Source organism: Ovis aries, chromosome 1 (assembly GCF_016772045.2).
Source record: "Ovis aries strain OAR_USU_Benz2616 breed Rambouillet chromosome 1, ARS-UI_Ramb_v3.0, whole genome shotgun sequence".
Taxonomy (NCBI): Eukaryota; Metazoa; Chordata; class Mammalia; order Artiodactyla; family Bovidae; genus Ovis; species Ovis aries.
The window spans coordinates 227,034,740-227,057,322 of NC_056054.1; the positions used below are offsets into that span (position 1 = coordinate 227,034,740).

General features: G+C 41.2%; 1 protein-coding gene across 20 annotated transcripts in view; it reads left to right on the top strand.

The window, feature by feature from the left end:
• The first annotated feature begins 320 nt into the window (after nt 1-320).
• The window catches only part of B3GALNT1 (beta-1,3-N-acetylgalactosaminyltransferase 1 (globoside blood group)), a 31,268-nt gene continuing 9,005 nt past the window's right edge, over nt 321-22,583 (top strand). For 4 of the 20 annotated variants that reach the window (XM_060394223.1, XM_027958781.2, XM_027958771.2 and 1 more), the window contains exons 1-3: nt 321-659; nt 3,887-3,975; nt 19,649-19,711. The gene's annotated coding sequence lies outside the window, so the exon portion shown is untranslated. Of the gene's footprint in view, nt 660-820; nt 913-1,099; nt 1,154-3,886; nt 3,976-4,344; nt 4,382-16,440; nt 16,572-19,648; nt 19,712-22,583 lie in introns of those variants that run through there. The other 16 variants (XM_060394231.1, XM_060394224.1, XM_060394236.1 and 13 more) reach the window with 10 other exon arrangements.

Below are 22,583 nucleotides of genomic sequence, written 5' to 3' on the forward strand. Positions count from 1 at the left end.
GCAACTTGAAAATAGGGCTAGGAGAACAAATAGGAGCGCGTCTTAAATCGAAATCCTTCCCGAAGTCGGCCACTACATCGACTCACCCCGGCTAGGCGCAACTGTAAATCGCCTACCTAGCACCCCGGTGCGTGACATGCAAACTGATGGCGAGGATTCAGAGCGCGCGCCCGGACCACCGCGGAGCCCTCCAGCTGGGTTCGGGGCCCGCGCGTGCGTACGAGCGAGCTAGCGAGGGGCTCCCGGGCGCGGCGCGTGGTCTGCGCGCGCCCGGCTGTGCGTGCGGCTGCGGGAGGCTGCGTGTGCGCGCAGGGAGGGACAGTCCGCCGCCCGCCCGCATCGGAGCAGGGTGCGCGCCCTGCGCGGGAGGTAAGTGTGGGCACGGGCTCTAGGGAGGTGCGGAAGCCTTGGAGAGCCCACCTCACCGCCCCCACTCCCCGGGTTGGGTGGCGGGCTGGGTGGCGGGCGTGGCCCTAGGGCCCGCTCCTTCCGCGCCGCGCCCTCTTCAGGGACTACCCGGGCCGGGGCGGCTCGGCCGGGAGGCGGGCAGGGCGGTGCCGCCTACTCCTCAGGCCCTCTCCCGGAGCGCGGCTGGGGTGGAACCGCGATCAGCCGGGCCCTGGGGCTCTGGCCTCCGCGATGTTCAGCTGCCCCACCAGGTGAGCGCGGGAGATGGGGCCCCGTGGGGCTGTGGGCGACATCGCGGAGCGCCGGGCTGCGTGGTGGGGCCAGGCCGAAGCTAGAAGGAGCCCGCTGTCCTCCCTGACCCGCCCCAGGGCGCAACCCACCCCAGCCCGTCGCCTTGGGCCGCTCCGGTGGCACATTGTAGGAGCAGCCGGTGGCTCGTTGGCCCAGTCGGCGGGGGAGGAGACGGGACGGTGTTTCGGTGTCGGATTCCCTAGCCGGCCTGGGGTAATTCATCGCCCAGACTCTGGGGAAGGGCCCAGGAGCCGAATTGTGGGAGGGTTGTCCCTCCTGGGGAGGGATTGGGAAGAATATGGACCTAAGAAGGATGGGCGGGCGAATTGGCCAGAGGGAGGAGGAAACCTCAAGGGGCTGGGGCTATGTGATTTTTAAGAGGCGGTTTTAGCAAGCCTACAAGTCATTTTAAAGGAAACCTTGAAGGTGTAATGGAGCCTCACTTTTTCAAGCAGTAAGTAATGATACCAGCAGGAAGCAGGAGTAGCATTACGTAGTCCTTCTTTCTCTTCCACTTCTCGCTGCTTTTCTAGGAGGGAAATTTGCAAAGCAGAGATGGTTTTCTTTCCTCTCTAGCGTTTAGAAGGTGGCTGCTTTGTCAGCCACAAGTTGTTTTCTTTTTTTTTCTTTCTGTATTTAGAGTTAAGGAAAATTTGAGTTTGCAGTCCTCAGCTGGGAACGGCTTCGTGTTTTGACCCTTTTTTCCCCAGGCGGCTTAGACAGAGGTAGGGAGCAGAGTTTTTGCTCTCAAAATGTGTTGATGCCTGATAAAAGCATACGTTGAACCTGTATCAGTGTAGAGAGGGACTATTTACTATTTAGAGATAAAAGTCTAAGACTCTTTTTTTCTCCTAAACAGAAAGTTCATTCAAACCAATGGTTGTTGGGTAATTTCAGTCCTGAAAGTAAAGCCTGTTATCTAGACAGTTCAGTTGCTCAGTGGTGTCAGACTCCACAATCCCATGGATCGCAGCATGCCAGACTTCCCTGTCCTTCACCATCTCCCAGAGCTTGCTCAAACTCAGTGTCCATCAAGTCGGTGATGCTGTCCAACCATCTCATCCTCCGTCATCCCCTTCTCCTCCTGCCTTCAATTTTTCCCAGCAGCAAGGTCTTTTCCAATGAGTCCGCTCTTCTAGCAGGTGGCCAAAGTATTGGAGCTTCAGATTCAGCATCAGTCCTTCTGGTGAATATTCGGTACTGATTTCCTTTAGAATTTACTGGCTTGATCTCCTTGCATTCCAAGCGACTCTCCAATACCACAGTTTAAAAGCATCAGTTCCTCACTGTTCAGCCTTCTTCACAGTCCAACTCTCACATCCATACATGACCACTGGAAAAACCATTGCTTTGACTAGATGGACCTTTGTTGGCAAAGTAATGTCTCTGCTTTTTAATATGCTGTCTAGGTTTGTCATAGCTTTTCCTCCAAGGAATAACCATCTTTTAATTTCATGGCTGTAGTCACCATCTGCAGTGATTCTGGAGCCCAGGAAAAGAAAGTCTGTCACTGTTTCCATTGTTTCCCCATCTATTTGCCATGAAGTGATGGGACCAGATGCCATGATATTTGTTTTTTGAATGTTGAGTTGTAAACCAGCTTTTTCACGTTCCATGTAAACCAGCTTTTTCACGTTCCTCTTTTGCTTTCATCAAGGGACTGTTTAGTTTCTCTTCGCTTTCTGCATAAGGGTGGTGTCATCTGCATATCTAAGGTTATGGATATTTCTCCCAGTTATCTTGATTCCAGCTTGTGCTTCATCTAGCTCAACATTTTGCATGATGTACTCTGCATATAAGTTAAATAAGTAGGTTGACAACAGTCAGCCTTCATGTACCCCTTTTCCGACTTGGAACCAGTCCATTGTTCCATATACAGTTCTAATTGTTGCTTTCTGACCTGCATACAGGTTTCTTAGGAGGCAGGTAAGGTGGTCTGGTATTTCCATCTCTTTCAGAATTTTCCACAGTTTGTTGTGATCCACACAGTCAAAGGCTTTAGCATAGTCAGTGAAGCAGAAGTAGATGTTTTTCTGGAATTCTCTTGCCTTTTCTATGATCCAATGGATGTTGGCAATTTGATCTCTGGTTCCTCTGTCTTTTCTAAATCCATCTTGAACATCTGGAAGTTTGTGGTTCACATACTGTTAAAGCCTAGCTTGGAGGATTTTGAGAATTACTTTGCTAGCATGTGAGATGAGTGCAATTTTGTGGTAGTTTGAACATTCTTTGGCATTGCCCTTCTCTGGGATTGGAATGAAAACTGAGTCTTGTTGCCACTGCTAAGTTTTCCAAATTTTGAGTGCTGGTATATTGAGTGCAGCACTTTCACAATATTGTCTTTTAGGATTTTGAAGTAGATCAGCTGGAGAAGGCAATGGCAACCCACTCCAGTACTCTTGCCTGGAAAACCCCATGGATGGAGGAGCCTGGTGGGTTGCTGAGAGTCAGACACGGGATCCCTGGGGTCACTAAGAGTCGAACATGGCTGAGCGTCTTCACTTTCACTTTTCACTTTCATGCATTGGAGAAGGAAATAGCAACCCACTCCAGTGTTCTTGCCTGGAGGATCCCAGAGACGGGGGAGCCTGGTGGGCTGCCGTCTGTGGGGTCGCACAGAGTTAGACACTACTGAAGCAAATTAGCAGTAGCAGCAGCAGCTGGAATTCCATCACCTCCACTAGCTTTGTTTGTAGTGATCAAGACAGTGGCCAAATATAAATCCAGATGAGATGTATGAAGTGATTTGAGAGCAAGGAGAAAGAAGAGAGGATCAAAGCTTTAACAGAAATGAAAATAATGTTGATAATAGGTATAGAGCATTAATTTTATGAATTTTTTAAACATTTTATTTTGTTTGGGGATGTAGCTGATTAACTATGTTGTGATAGTTTCAGGTGAACAGCAAAGGGACTCAGACATACATATACATGAATCCATTCTCCCCAAACTCCTCTCCCATCCAGGCTGCCACATACCATTGAGCAGAGTGTTCCTTACAGGAACAGGTGCTTGTTGCTTATCCAGTTTAAATATAGCAGTGTGTACATGTTGATCCCAAACTCCCCAACTATCCCTCCTCTTCCCCTGCAACCATAAGTTCGCAGAACATTAACTTTAGATGTTATCATGCCCAATGTTGTTAAGTTATGACTGAAATATATTCTTTTTCTGTTCTTCTGTTCAGTAGTTCATGGCAAGTCTTGTAATTAAAGCATGGAATATGGAAAACAAAACACTTCAGCTGGTACTTTAGTCTCATGTGAAATTCTACAGGTAAGCCCATCTTATTTTAATTGAGAAATTATCCATATTGGTTAAAATTGCATGTAATAGTGTCCTTTATAAGATTTTAAGGATCATTTATGCAGCTGCAAGTTTTGTTATATATTCTAATATATTTCTTTCCCTAAAAGATTCGAGGAGTTGAGTTAAGCTCAGTTAAACCATTTAAGATTATATAAAGATATATGTGTGTGTAAAACACCATGGTATTTCAGGGAAACATAGCTATATATACTAAATTTAGTGGTCGTATTCAACTCAAGATTGGACTCAACTCTCTTTATCCCTAAAAAAATACTCCAATGACTATTTCTCTCTTTTTCTTCCCTTTCACATGATTTGCCTTGTCTCTGTGCCCAGTCTCCAGCTCTGTTCTGTTCACTATTGGATAATACAGGTAGAACCCCATTTTAGGAAATGCCTTTATCCCTTCTGCCACCATATAATGTCCAAGCCAAATACACTTTTCTGTTGCATCTCTAACAGCTATCATTGCTCATCCCTGCTCACTGTGTAGTAGGTACCCACGCTACAGCTTCATGAATGAGATTCACAATGGGAGAGTCAAACAGGGTGCTTTTAAATGGCCTGGCACAACAGATTCAAGAGTTGCAATCTGTTTAATAGCAGGCTCTTTGGCAAATATCTTTTTTGAGACTATGAGCATTGATTTTGTTTTAGTAAAATGTTGCATGTAATAAATGTTGATTTGCTTTTGCAACCAGAGCTTTTGATACATTGTGAATTAGAAGAGAAGGGAAGGCATGGTAAAGTTGGAAGTGACTTGTAGGGGGTCTTCCTCCATCTTCTCCAGGTGGGCTTTGCTCATAATGTTCAATCTGAAACTTGGAGTTGTGAACCTTCCTCTACACTCTGCATTGTGTCTGCAACTTGAGGGCCAGGCAGCCCAGTCTCTATCATAGGTCCAGCATATTGAATGAGTGAATGAAATACATTCAAATAGCTAAGGACAAGGGAAGCAGTAACTTGGTTTGACAGGCAAGAGTGACAAGAGATCTGTTAATACTCCTCATCTAGGGCCACTGTGGGAAGAAGTATTAACTAGAGCAGCTTTCACTGTCTATTCCTCCAGTGAGTGAAGCTCTAACAAAACAGAGACAGGCAGCCAAGCTGTCAAGTCAGCCTTGGTGCTACTCTGCCTGGCTTGCTACTCAGTCTTTGCTACACTTCCAGTTTTCCTAGCTTTTCTGGACCTGGTTATCCTGTTGCTTCTTCCCACAGGCTACTTTGTCATGTGACTCCCTCAGACTGCCCACCACTCAGGGCAGAGTTGTGTCCACTTTTTTGTACACTTTGCTCCCTGCACCAGAATCTAGAAAGGCTGTGAGGGTGGACTCTTCTACAGGCGCTGTGCTCTAGAGAAGGAACATAGCATTTAGAGTTGAACCTGAACTTGGGTTCCAGGTCCACCTGTTCTTGGGCTGCACTGGTCTCTGAAAAAATGACATGGTGACACGCATTTTACCATGTTGTGAAATGTGCTTTGTAAATTGCTGTAGACATGATAAATACTTAAGCCCAAAAGTCCACTTAACCTTAAAACAAACAAACCCTGCTGACAACATTGTAAATCAACTATACTTCAATTAAAAAAATAATTTAAAAAATGTTTTAAACCCTGCCTAAAATTCTAACATGTATTGCAAATTACAGAAAGTATACTCTGTGTGTGTGTGTGTTGGATACAGTTGCATATAGGGCAGAAGCAAAGAGAAAATTGCAAATGAAAAGCAAAGAGAAAATTGCATATTGGCAGGTCCTGCTTTTGACTGCTCTTCATCTTTCTCAGCCTAAAGATCCTACACTCCACAACCACAGAAATCTATAAAATACAGATGTCCTCTATCTGCAGTTCTAGGGCTCCCTCAGATACCAAAATCCATCACAAGTCCTTAAAATGCCATAATATTTGCATATAATCCATGCACATCCTCCATATACTTAAATCATCTCTGCTGCTAAGTCACTTCAGTTGTGTCCGACTCTGTGCGACCCCATAGACAGCAGCCCGTCAGGCTCCCCCGTCCCTGGGATTCTCCAGGCAAGAACTCTGGAGTGGGTTGCCATTTCCTTCTCCAATGCATGGAAGTGAAAAGTGAAAGTGAAGTCACTCAGTCGTGTCCAACTCTTAGCCATCCCATGGACTGCAGCCTATCAGGCTCCTCCATCCATGGGATTTTCCAGGCAACAGTACTGGAGTGGGATGCCATTGCCTTCTCCAAATCATCTCTAGGTTACTTCTAATACCTAATATAAATGTTATATAAAATATAACATTTAGTTATGTTATTTGTAAATTTAAGGTAAATGATATGTAAATAGTTGCCAGTGCACATGGCAAATTCAAGTTTTGCTTTTGGGAACTTTCTGAAATTTTTTTTTTTTAACATTTTTAATCAAAAGTTAGTGGAGCCCATGGTTGTAGAGCTCTGTATTCCCTTCTGTTGTTATTCTTACACTAAAATACCTTGTTTATAAACAGTACATGCCTGTTTAAAATATGTTTTTAAAAGCCCAGGTATCTTTTACCTCAATAGGCAGGAGACTGGAGGCTTCTACTCTAATGAGGCTGGAATGAAGGGCATTCCTCCCACACATCTGAGTATCTGAAGGTGGTACTGCTGCCACCAGCAGGGGGTGCAAGGACAGAATGGGGAAGTGTTAATGAAGCTTTAGGTATTTATACTCACTGTCTACCTAAAACTGTATAACAACCACAGAGTTATGTTTAATATGAATGGTTTTCTTAAACTCGTACTTCAAATCCATTCTTAAAAATGGAACAACTTTAAACTGTTATGCAAAATGAAACCTTTTCTATATCCTACATTTTATTTTATTTTTAACATTTATTTATTTATTTGGCTGTCCTTGGTCTTAGTTAACGGCGTGCAGGATCTAGTTCCCTGACCAGGGATCAAACCTGGGCACCCTGCATTGGGAGTGGGGAATCTTAGCCACTGGTCCACCAGAGAAGTCCTCTATATACTACATTCTAAACATGAATAGCAAAGTTATGGAATCTTGAAGTTGGAAGGGACCTTAGAAGTTATCTAAAATAACTTAAAACTCGGTAAGGAATTAATCTTTGAAAATTTCTGCCTACTGCTTCAAGATTTCTGTTGGTGAGGAGCAGCCCCTTCTAGTACAGTCATCTGTCCTGAATCTTCCCACTGATTTTTATCCTTGGGCTTCCATCTGCCTCCCAGAGTTACACTGATGTATTGTTCAAAGTATCTGAAAGCATCTATCATGGTCCTTCTAAGCTTTTCTTTTCCCCAGAACAAAATATGCCTCACTTCCTTCAGCCACTACTTCATACAGTCCTTATTATAGGAGATGATAAACCCTTAACCTTCCTCTGCACTTAATCTAACTTGTCAGTTTTCCTTTTAAAATGTGGCTATAGGATTATGATCCCTTTTGCCCAGACTTTTCCCTGTTTCTTGAACCTAAGAGTGTATTAGGGGTTTTAGTATCTGTGTGTGTTTTGGCAGGACACAGTATGGTATTTTAACTTGTAGAATTTCTGTAAGCATTGTCATTCATTTACAAGCACTTGGGGAATGCTTTCTGTCCTAGAGATTGGGGACTCAGCAGCTATAAAAATGGACATTGTCTCTGTTCTGCTGTTCTACTGGAACTAGACAGGGCCTGAAAGGTATCTGGCCCACTCTCTTAAAGATTCTAATGAAACAGGCAATGCTCAAAATTCAGTAGCTTGTCCCCTTCTTCAGCCCTTGGAACTAGAATCCTTGTGTTCTCTATCCAGTTACTCCTTTACATCATCACCTTTCTTCATATTGAGTTCATACTCAACTAAAACATTTAAGTCTTCTTAACTTTGACTGCTGTTAAAATCTCTCCCATCCTCTCTTGTACAGTTGGTTTTTTGAACTCTGACACAGATCAGTAAATTTGTTGTCACCAGATTTCATCTTGCTTTGGCTCTATTCTAACCTGTTGAAAGTTTTTTAGATTGTAATTATATCTTCTAATAAATATGCTATTTTTTCCCTGCTTTCTCCTGTCTTCAAAATTGAACATTATCTTTCAGCTTTTATTGTCTTTGTTTTTGCATTCATAGTTCTCTGATGAACATACATTTGTAATTAGAAACATTTTATATGTTTTTTAAATAATTAATTTTCCCTTTGCAGAAAATAAGCAACATTTTTGCACCCCAGGGAAGAATATCAGATTATTTTGGCTTAAATAATTATACCATTGCCATAATGCTCTTTTCCATTTCCCTGGAACCCTTGTATTTGACCTGATCCCTCCACCCATGCCTGCAGTTTATTTTCTTGTACCCAGCATGTTTCTGATGCAAAATGAAAGGTCCATACCTGCATGAATTGTTAGTTATTCTTTTTGACTGTTATTAATAACTCATATGTCAGGTTTTGAGAATGGGCATCTTGAGTCTTACTGTATAAAGATGGTAAGGCAGTGATGCCACTTTACTCTTTCTCTCAAGGTTCAGTGGTTAGAAGAAGTTTCACCCCGCTCAGGGTAGCTCTGGTCATGAGGGTTGCAGCAGACGCCCTAGGATAGGAAGGGCAGTGGCCAGGAATGTGAGGTTTGGAGTTCTGTTTGATTTTGGTTCTACCTGTGTTTGTACCTGTGTTTACCTTTGTTTATAGCCTGTGACTTTGGGCAATATATCAACTCTCCCTAAGCCTTAGTTTATTCACCTGTTAAATGTGAACAGTAAAGGTCCTAAAAGCTCCTTAAATCATGGAGTCTCTTGAAGATGACATGACTTAGTGCCTGGTGCTCTTCCCATAGTTGGGACACCCAGGGCCAGCATATCATGTGGACACCTGCCTACATAGATTGCACACGGTGTCTGAATAAACAGATAACAGATTGAACTGCCAAGCTCTTTTTATGTTTCTGTTGGAGTATGCTGTGCGAAAAGAAAAGTGTGCAAGTTAGAAGATAAATTATTAGAGTGACCACACCTGTAGCCACCATCTAGATACAGAAATAGCACATGGCCAGCACCGCTAAAGGTCCTCTCCAGACTCTCCCAATTGCATTTCCTCCCTCTCCCCAGGAGTTGCCACTGTCCTGAATTCTAACACCATAGATTACTTCTCGGAGAAGGCAATGGCACTCCACTCCAGTACTCTTGCCTGGAAAATCCCATGGACGGAGGAGCCTGGAAGGCTGCAGTCCATGGAGTCGCCGAGGGTCAGACACGACTGAGCAACTTCACTTTCACTTTTCACTTTCATGCATTGGAGAAGGAAATGGCAACCCACTCCAGTGTTCTTGCCTCGAGAATCCCAGGGACGGGGGAGTCTGGTGGGCTGCCGTCTATGGGGTCACACAAAGTCGGACATGACTGAAGGAATTAACAGCAGCAGCAGATTACTTCTGCCTGCTTTTCTGCTTTGTGTAAACAGCATCATAACGTCTCTTCTTCAGGCACCTGGCTTCTTTAGCTCACATTACGGTTGAGAGATTCTCCATGGTGTCATGGGAGGTTGTAGTTTGTCTTCATTTTGCATAAAGTGCTATTCTCTAAATTTCTTTCTTTCTTCTATCATGGGTTGTTTCCAGGTTGGGGCTGTCATGAATAGTGTGCTATTAAGAACTTTCATGAACATCTTTGGGTATCCTTAAACAGACATACACAGTGTTGCCTGTTCTGCCTGAGGTATAGTAGCCATGTCATTGGGCTACTCAGTTGTATCTCAGTGAAGATTTTTCGGTTTCCATTAATTGAACCAATTTGTTCAGCTTTTTGTTTTTATTTCAACTATTTAAATATTTATTTGTTAAATTATTAAAATTAGTTTCACAGTTCAGAGAATACAAGATGTTCTAGGACAGGATTTCCCGAAGTGCAAAATTCTAGTCTTGCCAGAGGCTGTGAAATTTAAAATAGGTTCTTTGTTCAGATAAGTTTGAGAAATGTTGCACAACATATCCTTTTCTCAGAAAATGTACATTAATATATTAAGAACTCTGAAAAACTCTCCATGTGTACACTTCTGTGTGTAAAATTGATAGCTGGTAGGAAGCTCTGTGCAGCCCAGGGAGCTCAGCTCGGTGCTCTGTGGTGACCTATGAGAGTGGGATAGGGGGTGGGAGGGAGGTTGAGGAAGTGACAGTCTCTAAGTCATGTCCAACTCTTTGCAACCCCATGGACTATATGGTCCATGGAATTCTCCAGGCCAGAATACTGGATTGGGTAGCCTATCCCTTCTCCAGGGATCTTCCTGACCCAGGAATTGAACCAGAGTCTCCTGCATTGCAGGTGGATTGTTTACCAGCTGAGCTAAAGTTGAGGAGATAGGAGATGTATGTATACTTATAGCTGTTTCACTTTGTTGTACACCAGAAACCAATACAATTGTAGAGCAACTGCTGCTGCTGCTGCTAAGTTGCTTTAGTCGTGTCCGACTCTGTGCGACCCCATAGACGGCAGCCCACCAGGCTTCCCCGTCCCTGGGACTCTCCAGGCAAGAACACTGGAGGGGGTTGCCACTTCCTTCTCCAATGCATGAAAGTGAAAAGTGAAAGGGAAGTCACTCAGTCGTGTCTCACTCAGCGACACCATGGACTGCAGCCTACCAGGCTCCTCTGTCCATGGGATTTTCCAGGCAAGAGTACTGGAGTGGGGTGCCATTGACTACACCCCAATAAAAAATAGTAATAATAGTTTGAATAAAAAAATAATTTGAATGATTTCCAGTCTTTTTGTCACAGCCCTTTTGAGGTTCTGTAACACCTGAAGATAAGACACAGATGCAGCCCTCTTTGGCTGCCATAAAGTCCTATGCTTAATAACTGAGACGCCAGTTCCTTCTCTGAGGATGGTGGTTTCATTGGATATTTAAAGCATTTGCATACTTAATAATCTAGAAGCTGACAACTGTTTTGTCTCTGGAGGTTTTCTGGGCTTTTCTATTATTTGAGATTTTTCTTCAGCTATGGGCTGTAGCCCACCAGGCTCAGGCTTCTCTGTCCATGGGATTCTCCAGGCATGAGTACTGGAGTGGGTTGCCATTTCCTTCTCCAAGGGATCTTCCTGACACAGGGATCGAACCTGCATCTCTTATGTCTCCCGCTTTGGCAGGTGGTTTTTCACCACTAGCACCCCCTGGGAAGCTGTCGTACCTCAACCACCAAATCAACAAGTAATTACTGGTAACCTGCTGTGTACCCAGCATTGTGCTAGACTTGTGAGACAGAGAAGATGGTTTGCTTAGTGTAAATTTTTTAGAGTCTAGTTGGTGAATGCCTGTACAGTTAATACAATCACAAGTTTATTTTTTAGAAAATAGAAAATATTTTAAAATTATAAATACAATTTATTTCTTGACAGTGAAAAGTGATATTATTATTTAAGAAGTCAGTAATAAAATCATAGTATCCATGTTGGGCCCTTTTGTGTTTTTCTGTGTATTAATGTTTTAGGTTTTTCTTTCTGTCCCTCCCCTTGGGCATGGGGTTTAGAACAGTGTCAGTGTTCATCAAGCCTCCTGCTCAGCCTTCCTAAGTTGCCCCAGCTATCACGGTATGAGCTGCTTCCAGAGCTCAGGCAAGGCCAGCTGGATTTCTGCGGCATTACAGTATGGGCCTTTGTCTGCATGGCTGGATGTCATTTACCTTCAGAAACTGCTGAGTGCCCCAGTGCTGACTGGTTAATTCATGTTCCCCACATAAACCTCATAATAACCAAATTGGTATCAATGCTTGTTTTATATCTGGAAGAAGACGCTTTTGAGAAGTTAACTTCTCCAAGGTCACGCAACCATTAAGTGCTGCAACCAAGATGGGAGAGTGAGCCATCTAATTGCATTTTTGTTATTTTTTTTTTCCTGTTTTGATAAACTTGAAATACAAAGAAAACTATGAATATAAGAGTAAACCTGCATTTCTATCACCCTGGGTTAACAACTGCTAATACTTTATAGTATTTGTGTCTAATCTGCTTTTTCCCATGTTTCCCACATGCCTCCTTCAATCTTTCATAGTAACACCCACACTGCTTAGTGTGGAAGGTGTTCCTTTAAAAAACAGTTTTATAGCTGCTTCTAAAAATTCGCTGTTTCTTGTGTACAGTTTACAACTGTTTATCTAAATGGTATTATATTAGGTGTATATATAATGGTGTAATCATTCAACTTGTATTTTTACTCAACATTGTAATTTTGAGAACTGTTCACATGAATACACTATGTGCAAATCTAGTTCATTTCTTTTAACTGCCTTGTCGGATTCCACCGAAAGACACACAGGTTTTATCTATTATCTTTTGTTCATTGTTTAGTTGCTAAGTCATCCTTATTGGTTTTTTGTTTTTCATTATTTTCTGTTTTATCTTATTATTCCTTTTGTTTTCTTAGTAGTAACATTGGAATTTTTTGAACTTCTTGTACTCAGATCATTTATTTTCAATCTGTTTTTTAACATAGTGAAAGTGAAAGTTGCTCAGTTGTGTCTGACTCTTTGTGACCCCATGGACTGTAGCCCACCAGGCTTCTCTATCCATGGAATGCCCCAGGCAAGAATTCTGGACTGGGTTGAAGTGAAGATTCTCTTCTCCAGGGATCAAACCTAGGTCTCCCACATTGCTGGCAGATTCTTTACCATCTGAGCCACTATGTTATCTGTTAATGCTGATGAAAGAAGACAGACTGAAAAAAGTCTGCATAACATATTATTTCATTTATGTGCTTTCTGGTAAAGACAAAACTATAGGGGTGAAAAAATCAGTTGTTGCCTGGGGATTGGGGGAAGAATTGATTACAAAGGAACACTAGTAGATTGTTGTGTTGGAACTGTTTGGTATCTTGATTGTGTTGGTGGTTACATGAGCATCAAAACTTACAGAATAGTACAATAAAAATGATGAACTTTATGTAAACTATATGCCAGTGAAAATATATCATATAGATACAAAAAATATATAATACTACTTTTTTTTTAAAAAGTACATTATTTTTAAGTTAATTTTCCGTAAGGATTGTTTTAGTTATACCCAGTGCATTTTTATATGCATCACTTTTTTAAATGGGGAGGGAAAAATTTTATTTTCCTTGTTTTGAATTGTAATGTATTCAAGTATCCTGCTGCAGCTGCTACTAAGTCGCTTCAGTTGTGTCCGACTCTGCGCAGCCCCATAGACAGCAGCCCACCAGTTTTCCCCGTCCCTGGGATTCTCCAGACAAGAACACTGGAGTGGGTTGCCATTTCCTTCTCCAATGCATGAAAGTGAAAAGTGAAAGTGAAGTCGCTCAGTCGTGTCCGACTCTTAGCCACCCCATGGACTGCAGCCTACCAGGCTCCTCCGCCCATGGGACCCTCCAGGCAAGAGTACTGGAGTGGGGTGCCATTGCCTTCTCTGTTCAAGTATCCTAAGAATCAAAATAATATTTTAAATATGTATAAGTAATGATGTAATTTAACAATATAATATTACAGTTACTAATTATAATGTTAGTGGTGGTGGTTTAGTCGCTAAGTCATGTCTGACTCTTGGAACCCCATGGAGTGTAGCTCCTCTGTCCATGAGATTCTCCAGGCAAGAATACTGAAGTGGGTTGCCAGTTCCTTCTCCAGGGGATCTTCCCGACCTAGGAACTGAATCCAGGTCTCCTGCATTGCAGGCAGATTCTTTCCCAACTGAGCTATAAGGGAAGCCCCATAATATTAGTAATTAATTGTTACTAATACTACATTGTTACTTAGTAATATTGCATTGTTAATGTAAAAGTAATATCACAAAGTAATACAAAGTTGGATTGAGTAATCTAACCAAGTGATAGCAAGTAGTGTAACGAAGTAATACAAAAAGGAGTGCGCTCACCTTTCTTTCTTCTCTACCCTGTTCCTCTCTGTTCTCTACCCTGCTCCTCTCTGTGTCTTGACTTTGTTTTTCTTATGTACATACAAATGTTTGCTTTCTTTCTTCTTCCTTTCTAACACAAAAGTTAACACATTATAAACATTGTGCTATACTTCTTCACTTACATATGTTCCGTGTCAGTACTTGGGCTTCCCAGGTTGTTCAGTGGTAAAGAATCCACCTGCCAGTGGAGGAGCCACAGAAGACACAGGTTCGATTCTTGGGTTGGGAAGATGCCCTGAAGGAGGAAATGGCAGCCCACTCCAGTGTTCTTGCCTGGAGAATCCCATTGACAGGAGCCCGGTGGGTTACAGTCCAAAGAGTCTCAGAGTCAAACACAACTGAGCACAAGCATGTGCAGACAGGATATTGAATATAGTTCTCTGTTATGTAGTAAGCCCTTGTTGTTTATCTGCTTTACATATAGTTGTTTGTATCTGCCAATCCCAAACTCCTCATTTATCTCATATCCCTCTTCCTCTTTGGTAACCCCAAGTTTGTTTTCTATGTCTGTGAGTCTGTTTCTGTTTTGTAAATAAGTTAATTTGTATCTTCTTTGAGATTCCACATATAAATAATGCCATATGGTATTTGTATTTCTCTGACTTCACTTAGTGTGATAATCTCTAGGTCCATTCAGGTTGCTGTAGTTAGCATTATTTTATTCTTTTTTACGGCTGATAATTTTCCACGTTTTTTTTTATTCATTCATCTTTTGGTGGACATTTAGTTTGCTTCCATGTCTTGGCTATTGTAAGTGCTGTTATAAACACTGGGCTTCAGGTATCATTTCAAATTAGAGTTTTTTCTGGGTCTATGCCAAGGAGTAAAGCTGCTGGATCATAGTGTAACTCTATTTTTAGTTTTGTGAGGAACCTCCATGCTGCTTTCTATAGTGGCTGTACCAATTTGCATTCCCACCAACAGTGTTGATTCCCTTTTCTCTACACCTCTTCAGCATTTGTTATGTATAGACTTTTTAATGACCTGTTGAAGTGATACCTAATTGTAGTGTTGATTTGCAGTTCTCTAATAATTAGCAAAATTGAACATCTTTTCATGTGCCTATTGGCCATCTGTGTGTTTTCATTAGAGAAATGTCTATTTCAGTTCAGTTCAGTTCAGTTGTTCAGTCGTGTCTGACTCTTTGCGACCCCATGAATCGCAGCACAGCAGGCCTCCCTGTCCATCACCATCTCCCAGAGTTCACTCAGACTGACGTCCATCGAGCCCATGATGCCATCCAGCCATCTCATCTTCGGTCGTCCCCTTCCCCTCCTGCCCTCAGTCCCTCACAGCATCAGAGTCTTTTCCAATGAGTCAGCTCTTCAAATGAGGTGGCCAAAGTACTGGAGTTTCAGCTTTAGCATCATTCCTTCCAAAGAAATCCCAGGGTTGATCTCCTTCAGAATGGACTGGTTGGATCTGCTTGCAGTCCAAGGGACTCTCAAGAGTCTTCTCCAACACCACAGTTCAAAAGCATCAATTCTCCGGCACTCAGCTTTCTTCATAGTCCAACTCTCACATCCATACATGACCGCAGGAAAAACCATAACCTTGACTAGATGGACCTTAGTTGGCAAAGTAATGTCTCTGCTTTTGAATATACTATCTAGGTTGGTCATAACTTTTCTTCCAAGGAGTATGCATCTTTTAATTTCATGGCTGCAATCACCATCTGCAGTGATTTTGGAGCCCCCAAAAATAAAGTCTGACACTGTTTCCCCTGTTTCCCTATCTATTTCCCATGAAGTGATGGGACCAGATGCCATGATCTTCATTTTCTGAATGTTGAGCTTTAAGCCAACTTTTCGCTCTCCTCTTTCACTTTCATCAAGAGGCTTTTAGCTCCTCTTCACTTTCTGCCATAAGGATGGTGTCGTCTGCATATCTGAGGTTATTGATATTTCTCCCAGCAAATGTCTATTTAGGTCTGCCCATTTTTGGATTGGGTTTCCTTTTTCTGTTATTGAGTTGTGTGAGCAGTTTGTGTATTTTGGAAATTAAGCCCTTGTCAGTTGCATCATTTGCAAATATCTTTCCCAGACTTGGGTTTGTCTTTGCATTTTGTTTACAGTTTCCTTTCTTTGCAAAAACTTGTAAGTTTAATTAGATCCCATTCGTTTATTTTTGTTTTTATTTCTTTTGCCTTAGGAGATAGACCTAAGAAAATATCGCTACAGTTTATGTTAGAGACTGTGTTGCCAGTGTTCTCTTTTAGGAACTTTATTGTGTCATGTCTTGGGCTTCCCTTGTGGCTCAGCTGGGAAAGAATCCACTTGCAATGTGGGAGACTTGGGTTCAATCCCTGGGTTGGGAAGATCCCCTGGAGAAGGGAAAGGCTACCCACTCCAGTATTCTGGCCTGGAGAATTCCATAGATTACAGTCCATGGGGTTGCACAGAGTTGGACATGACTAAGCAACCTAACCTGCCTCTTGAGAAATCTGTATGCAGGCCAGGAAGCAACAGTTAGAACTGGACATGGAACAACAGACTGATTCCAAATAGGAAAAGGAGTACCTCAAGGCTGTATATTGTCACCCTGCTTATTTAACTTCTATGCAGAGTACATCATGAGAAACGCTGGGCTGGAGGAAGCACAAGCTGGAATCAGGATTGCCAGGAGAAATATCAATAACCTCAGATAGGCAGATGACACCACCCTTCTTTTATCAATGTCTTATAGTGCTCCACATGTAAGTCTTTAACCTTCTTGGTCAAAGTTTTTTTGTTTGTTTTTGATGCAATTTTAAAAGTTACACTGTCAGTGTAAAGAAATGCAGGTCTCCTACATTGCAGGCAGATCCTTTACCAACTGAGCCACCAGGGAAGCCCAGTATAAAGAAGTGCAGCAGATTTCTGTATGGTAATTTTGTATCCTGTTACTTTACTGAGTTTGTTTATCTAGTAGTTTTTGTGTGGAATCTTTAGGGTTTTCTATATAGAGAATCATGTCATCTGCCTATAATGGCAGTTTTACCTCTTCCCTTCTAATCTGAGGGCTTCCCTAGTGGCTCAGACGGTAAAGCATCTGTCTGCAATGCAGGAGATCCGGGTTCAATCCCTGGGTTGGGAAGATACCCTGGAGAAGGAAATAGCAGCCCACTCCAGTATTCTTGCCTGGTAAATCCCATGGACCGGGGAGCCTGGTAGGTTACTGTCCATGGGGTTGCAAAGAGTCGGACATGACTGAGCGACTTCACTTTCACTTTCACTTTTGTCATCTAGGTACATTTTGTATCCTTTTCTCATCTGACTGCGGTGGGTAGCACTTCCAATACTATGTTGAATAGAAGTGGTGAGACTGGGCGTCCTTGTCTTATTACAGATGTTAGTGAGGGATGGCTTTTAGCTTTTCACTGTTGAGTATTATGTTGACTGTGGGCTTGTAATAAACAGTTTCTATTATATTGAGATGTGTTCCCTTAACACCCACTTTGATAAGAGTTTTTGTCATGAATGGATGTCGAATTTTATCAGATGCTTTTTCTGCATCTGTTGAAATGATTATGTGGTTTTCTCTTTTCTTTTGTTGATGTGGTGTATCACATTGATTGATTTGTGTACATTGAGCCATCCTTGTGACCTGGGGATAAATCCAATATGATTATATCATATGATCTTTTTCTTGGATTTGATTTGCTAATTTTTGTTGAGAATTTTTGCATCTGTATTCATCTAAGATATCAGCCTGTAATTTTCTTTTTTGGTATCATCTGGTTTTGGTATCAGGGTGATATGATGACTTAAGTTCTTCTTTATATGTTTGGTAGAATTCCCCAGTGAAGCCACCTCCATGTTCTGAATTCTTAAATAAAATGTTGTATAGCCTGTGTCAGTACTTTCTTTTTATAGCTGAATAGTATTCCATTATATGGATTCTCAGTTAACATTATCACACCTAACAAAATCAGTAATCCTTTTTGCATCACCTAATATCTTGATTGTCTTCAATTTCTCCAAGATCCAGTCTGGGATCATACATTGCAATTGTGTATATTCCCTTAATCTTCTTTACTGCAGAGTCATTCCTTGTTTTATGGGATTGACTAGCTGCAGACACCATGCTAGTTATCACAGAATACCCTACCTCCTGGGTTTGTTTGAGTGTTTCCTTGTGGAGTTCTTAGCTTTTTCTTCTGGCCTCTGTATTTCATATAAATGTGATTAGATTCCTGTTAAACATTTTGGCTAGGATGTACACTTCATTGTATCTCATTGGGAAACATACGATATGTATTTTATTATTTATAATGCTGAGATTAATGACTGAATGAGAGTTTGATTCCTCCATTGTGAATTTTATCTTTTTTCGGTCCTTACAAGTAAGAAGTAATCTTTGTTGTATTACTTTGGTACCATACAATGTCTAGTTCTCTGTCAATCTTTTGTTTGATGATTAAAACACTGATTGATAATCATTGCCTTAATCAGTAATTTCATGAAATATTGCAACATAATAATTTTCTTATTCTGTCACTCTACCTACATTCATAATTGTCATTTTTCTATAAAGAAGAACTTTTCCTTTTTACTTGAAGCTATCTGCCTCTCCTGAACCATAGATCACTCTTTGAAAGCAAAACAACAATAATCAAAATTTACTTGTCTTCCCCCCAATAGTTTTTAAGGAAAGGGTTGATGTTATAGCTGCCTCCTTGAAATTGAAATCGCTGGCATTCAGTTGCAGGTATTTTGTAATTACCACTATGGTGTTGTGTTTAAGTTTATGGATTAAACAAAAGTTGGGTTTGTGAGAGTTTTGAGCTTCCAGACAGGTTTCTTTCTTTCTTTGTGTTTTTCAAATTATGTTTTTGTAATTAAAAATATATTATATATTATATTGCATTATATATTGTATATATATATTATATATATATGAAAATAATACTGTGTTCAGACTGGGGCCTGTGTTAAATTGAATTTCAAATTTTAGAGACAGCTTATGTAACCTAATATGATCAGTTTTTTAATTAATGTTTTCATGTGGTCTTGAAAAGAACATTCCTGTTCTTTTTAATTGAATGAAAAGTCCTAAATCAAGACTATTAGTAATATTAATAATGTTATTTGAAACACTCATATCCCTATTTTTTGTCTGCTTGATCTATTAGCCATTTAGAGACTTTTGTTAAAAATCTATTAGGATTATAGATTTTTCCATTTGTACTCACACTTTTCAGGATTTATTTATATATTTTGAGCCTATGTTTCTATCTTTATGTAGCTTCATGATTGTTAAATTATCTTTTTGGATGGTTCCTTTTATTAGCAACAAAATCTCCTTGTCTCTTTTCTCAATTAATTTTTTTATTTTTAAAATCTGGTTTTGGCTGTGCTTTGTTGCTGTTTGGGGTTTTCTGTAGCTGTGGTGAGTGGGCTACGCTCCAGTTGCAGTGTGCAGGCTTCTCAGTGTGGGGGCTTTTCTTGTAAAGCACAGGCTCTAGGCTTGAGGGCTTCAGTAGTTGCAGTACATGGGCTCAGTAGTTGCGGCTCCCATGCTTTGGGAGCACAGACTCAGCAGTGGCTCACAAGTTCAGTTACTCTGTGGCTTGTGGGGTCTTCCTGGACCAGGGGTGGAACTCATGTCCCCTGCCTTGGCAGGCAGATTCTTTACCACTGAGCCACCAGGGAAGCCTGCCTTTTCTCTTTTAAATGCTGCTCATTTAAAATACATGATGTTAGTAAATAACTACAGCAGATTTCTGATGGTCATTTTCCTGATTTTTAAAAAATTTCCTAATTTTTAAATTTTTGTGTTGTTTTGTTTTAGGCATGTGTCTTATAAGCAGTATACAGCAGAATTTTAAGCCAATCTGAGAGTCTCTGTTTTTCAGTAAGTGAGTTTACATTTATATTTACTCTGATGATACATTTGAATTTAGTTTTGCTATTTTTTCTTATGCTTTTCTATTTGCCATGCATTTTCTCCGCTTTTTTTTCCCCCTCTTCTTCTGTCCTCTGTTGAACTATTAGCTTGCTTTGTTTCTTTTATTTCTTAATCTGTGTGGAAATGTATATGTTCCGTATCTGTTCTTTCAGTGGTCACTCTGAAGGTTAATATGCATTAAGTGAAACTTTCTTTACAGCAATCATGTCATTTTTATATAGTATTTTGGATTCACTAGTTAAATCACACCTAAAAGTACTTTTTGTGCTCTCTCTTTTACTCTGTGTATTTGTTAGTTTTCATTATCTTTCAATAATCTCCTTATTTACTTTTGTTTCTTGCATTCCTTTCCTTCCTCCTGAGTTCATTTTTCTTCATACTAAAATACGTTCCCTTGATACTTCTTTTAGCTAGAGTTTGTGTACTTTAAAGTCCTGATCTGTTTCAGAATGTTGTTATTTCATCTTCATTTCACCTGAACTCTCTAACATTCACCTGTAAATTATGTACAATAAAGCCAGTTGGCCCACAGTATAGGGTTATTGGGGGTAACTAATAATATTTGTTGAAACACTTTATACACTGTTTTGTATGTATATATAATGCTATTATTATTAGATAATATACCTCCTGAAAGTGAAAGTGTTAGTCGCTCGGTTGTGTCCAATTTTTTGAGACTTTATGGACTGTAGCCCACCAGGCTCCTCTGTCCATGGAATTCTCCAGGCAAAGTACTGGAGTGGTTGCCATTCTCCTCTCCAGGGGATCTTCCCAACTCAGGGATCGAACCCAAGTCTCTGGCATTGCAGGTGAATTCTTTACCATCTGAGTTACCAGGGAAGCCCAATATTTCCTATTATATATTATAATATATATATATTATATCCTATTAGAGTTATATTAGAATTACTGTGTTTTGAATAGATTCTAAAAAGCATCACTTACTGTATTGAGATCATATTTACTAAGATAAAAGAGAATAATACCTACTAGAAATACCATGAAATGTACTTGCTCACACCTTGGGAGAAGAGCGGCTGGGATAAGATGAAATTAGGGGTCCTAACTAGAGCCAGACATCCTGGAATGTGAAGTCAAGTGGGCCTTAGAAAGCATCACTACAAACAAAGCTAGTGGAGGGGATGGAATTCCAGTGGAGCTGTTTCAAATCCTGAAAGATGATGCTGTGAAAGTGCTGCACTCAATATGCCAGCAAATTTGGAAAATTCAGCAGTGGCCACAGGACTGGAAAAGGTCAGTTTTCATTCCAATCCCAAAGAAAGGCAATGCAAAAGAATGCTCAAACTACTGCACAATTGCACTCATCTCACACACTGGTAAAGTAATGCTCAAAATTCTCCAAGCCAGGCTTTAGCAATACGTGAACCGTGAACTTCCTAATGTTCAAGCTGGTTTTAGAAAAGGCAGAGGAACCAGAGATCAAATTGCCAGCATCCACTGGATCATCGAAAAAGCAAGAGAATTCCAGAAAAACATCTATTTCTGCTTTATTGACTATGCCAAAGCCTTTGACTGTGTGGATCACAATAAACTGCTGAAAATTCTGAAAGAGATGGGAATACCAGACCACCTGACCTGCCTCTTGAGAAACCTATATGCAGCTCAGGAAGCAACAGTTAGAACTGGACATGGAACAACAGACTGATTCCAAATAGGAAAAGGAGTACGTCAAGGCTATATATTGTCACCCTGCTTATTTAACTTCTATGCAGAGTACAGCATGAGAAACACTGGGCTGGAGGAAGCACAAGCTGGAATCACGAATGCCAGGAGAAATATCAATAACCTCAGATATGCAGATGACACCACCCTTATGACAGAAGGTGAAGAGGAACTAAGAAGCCGCTTGATGAAAGTGAAAGTGGAGAGTGAAAAAGTTGGCTTAAAGCTCAACGTTCAGAAAATGAAGATCATGGCATCCAGTCCCATCCCTTCATGGGAAATAGATGGGGAAACAGTGGACACAGTGTCAGGCTTTATTTAGGGGGGCTCCAAAATCACTGCAGATGCTGACTGCAGCCGTGAAATTAAAAGACACTTACTCCTTGAAAGAAAAGTTATGACCAACCTAGAAAGCATATTGAAAAGCAGAGACATTACTTTGCCAACAAAGGTCCGTCTAGTCAAGGCTATGGTTTTTCCTGTGGTCATGTATGGATGTGAGAGTTGGACTGTGAAGAAAGCTGAGCGCTGAAGAATTGATGCTTTTGAAGTGTGGTGTTGGAGAAGACTCTTGAGAGTCCCTTGGACTTCAAGGAGATCCAACCAGTCCATTCTGAAGGAGATCAGCCCTGGGATTTCTTTGGAGGGAATGATGCTGAAGCTGAAACTCCAGTACTTTGGCCACCTCATGTGAAGAGTTGACTCATTGGGAAAGACTCTGATGCTGGGAGGGATTGAGGGCAGGAGGAGAAGGGGACGACCGAGGATGAGATGGCTGGATGGCATCATTGACTCGACGGATATGAGTCTGAGTGAACTCCAGGAGTTGGTGATGGACAGGGAGGCCTGGCGTGCTGCGATTCATGGGGTCGCAAAGAGTCAGACACGACTGAGCAACTGAACTGAACTGCCAACTTAGTGTTACTATCATTCAGTAAAACTTTGAGACATGCAAGCGTGAAGTGCAGTTTTTTTACTTTGTTTTTATCTGTTTACAAAGACAATGCACAAATAGTGTAAAATTCAAATGATAAGAAAAGAAGAGGAAAGAAAGAAATCTTTCCAGAAATCCCACAGAATTAAAACTGTTGACATATTGAAACACATCCTTCTAGAACACATCTTCCTCTGCATG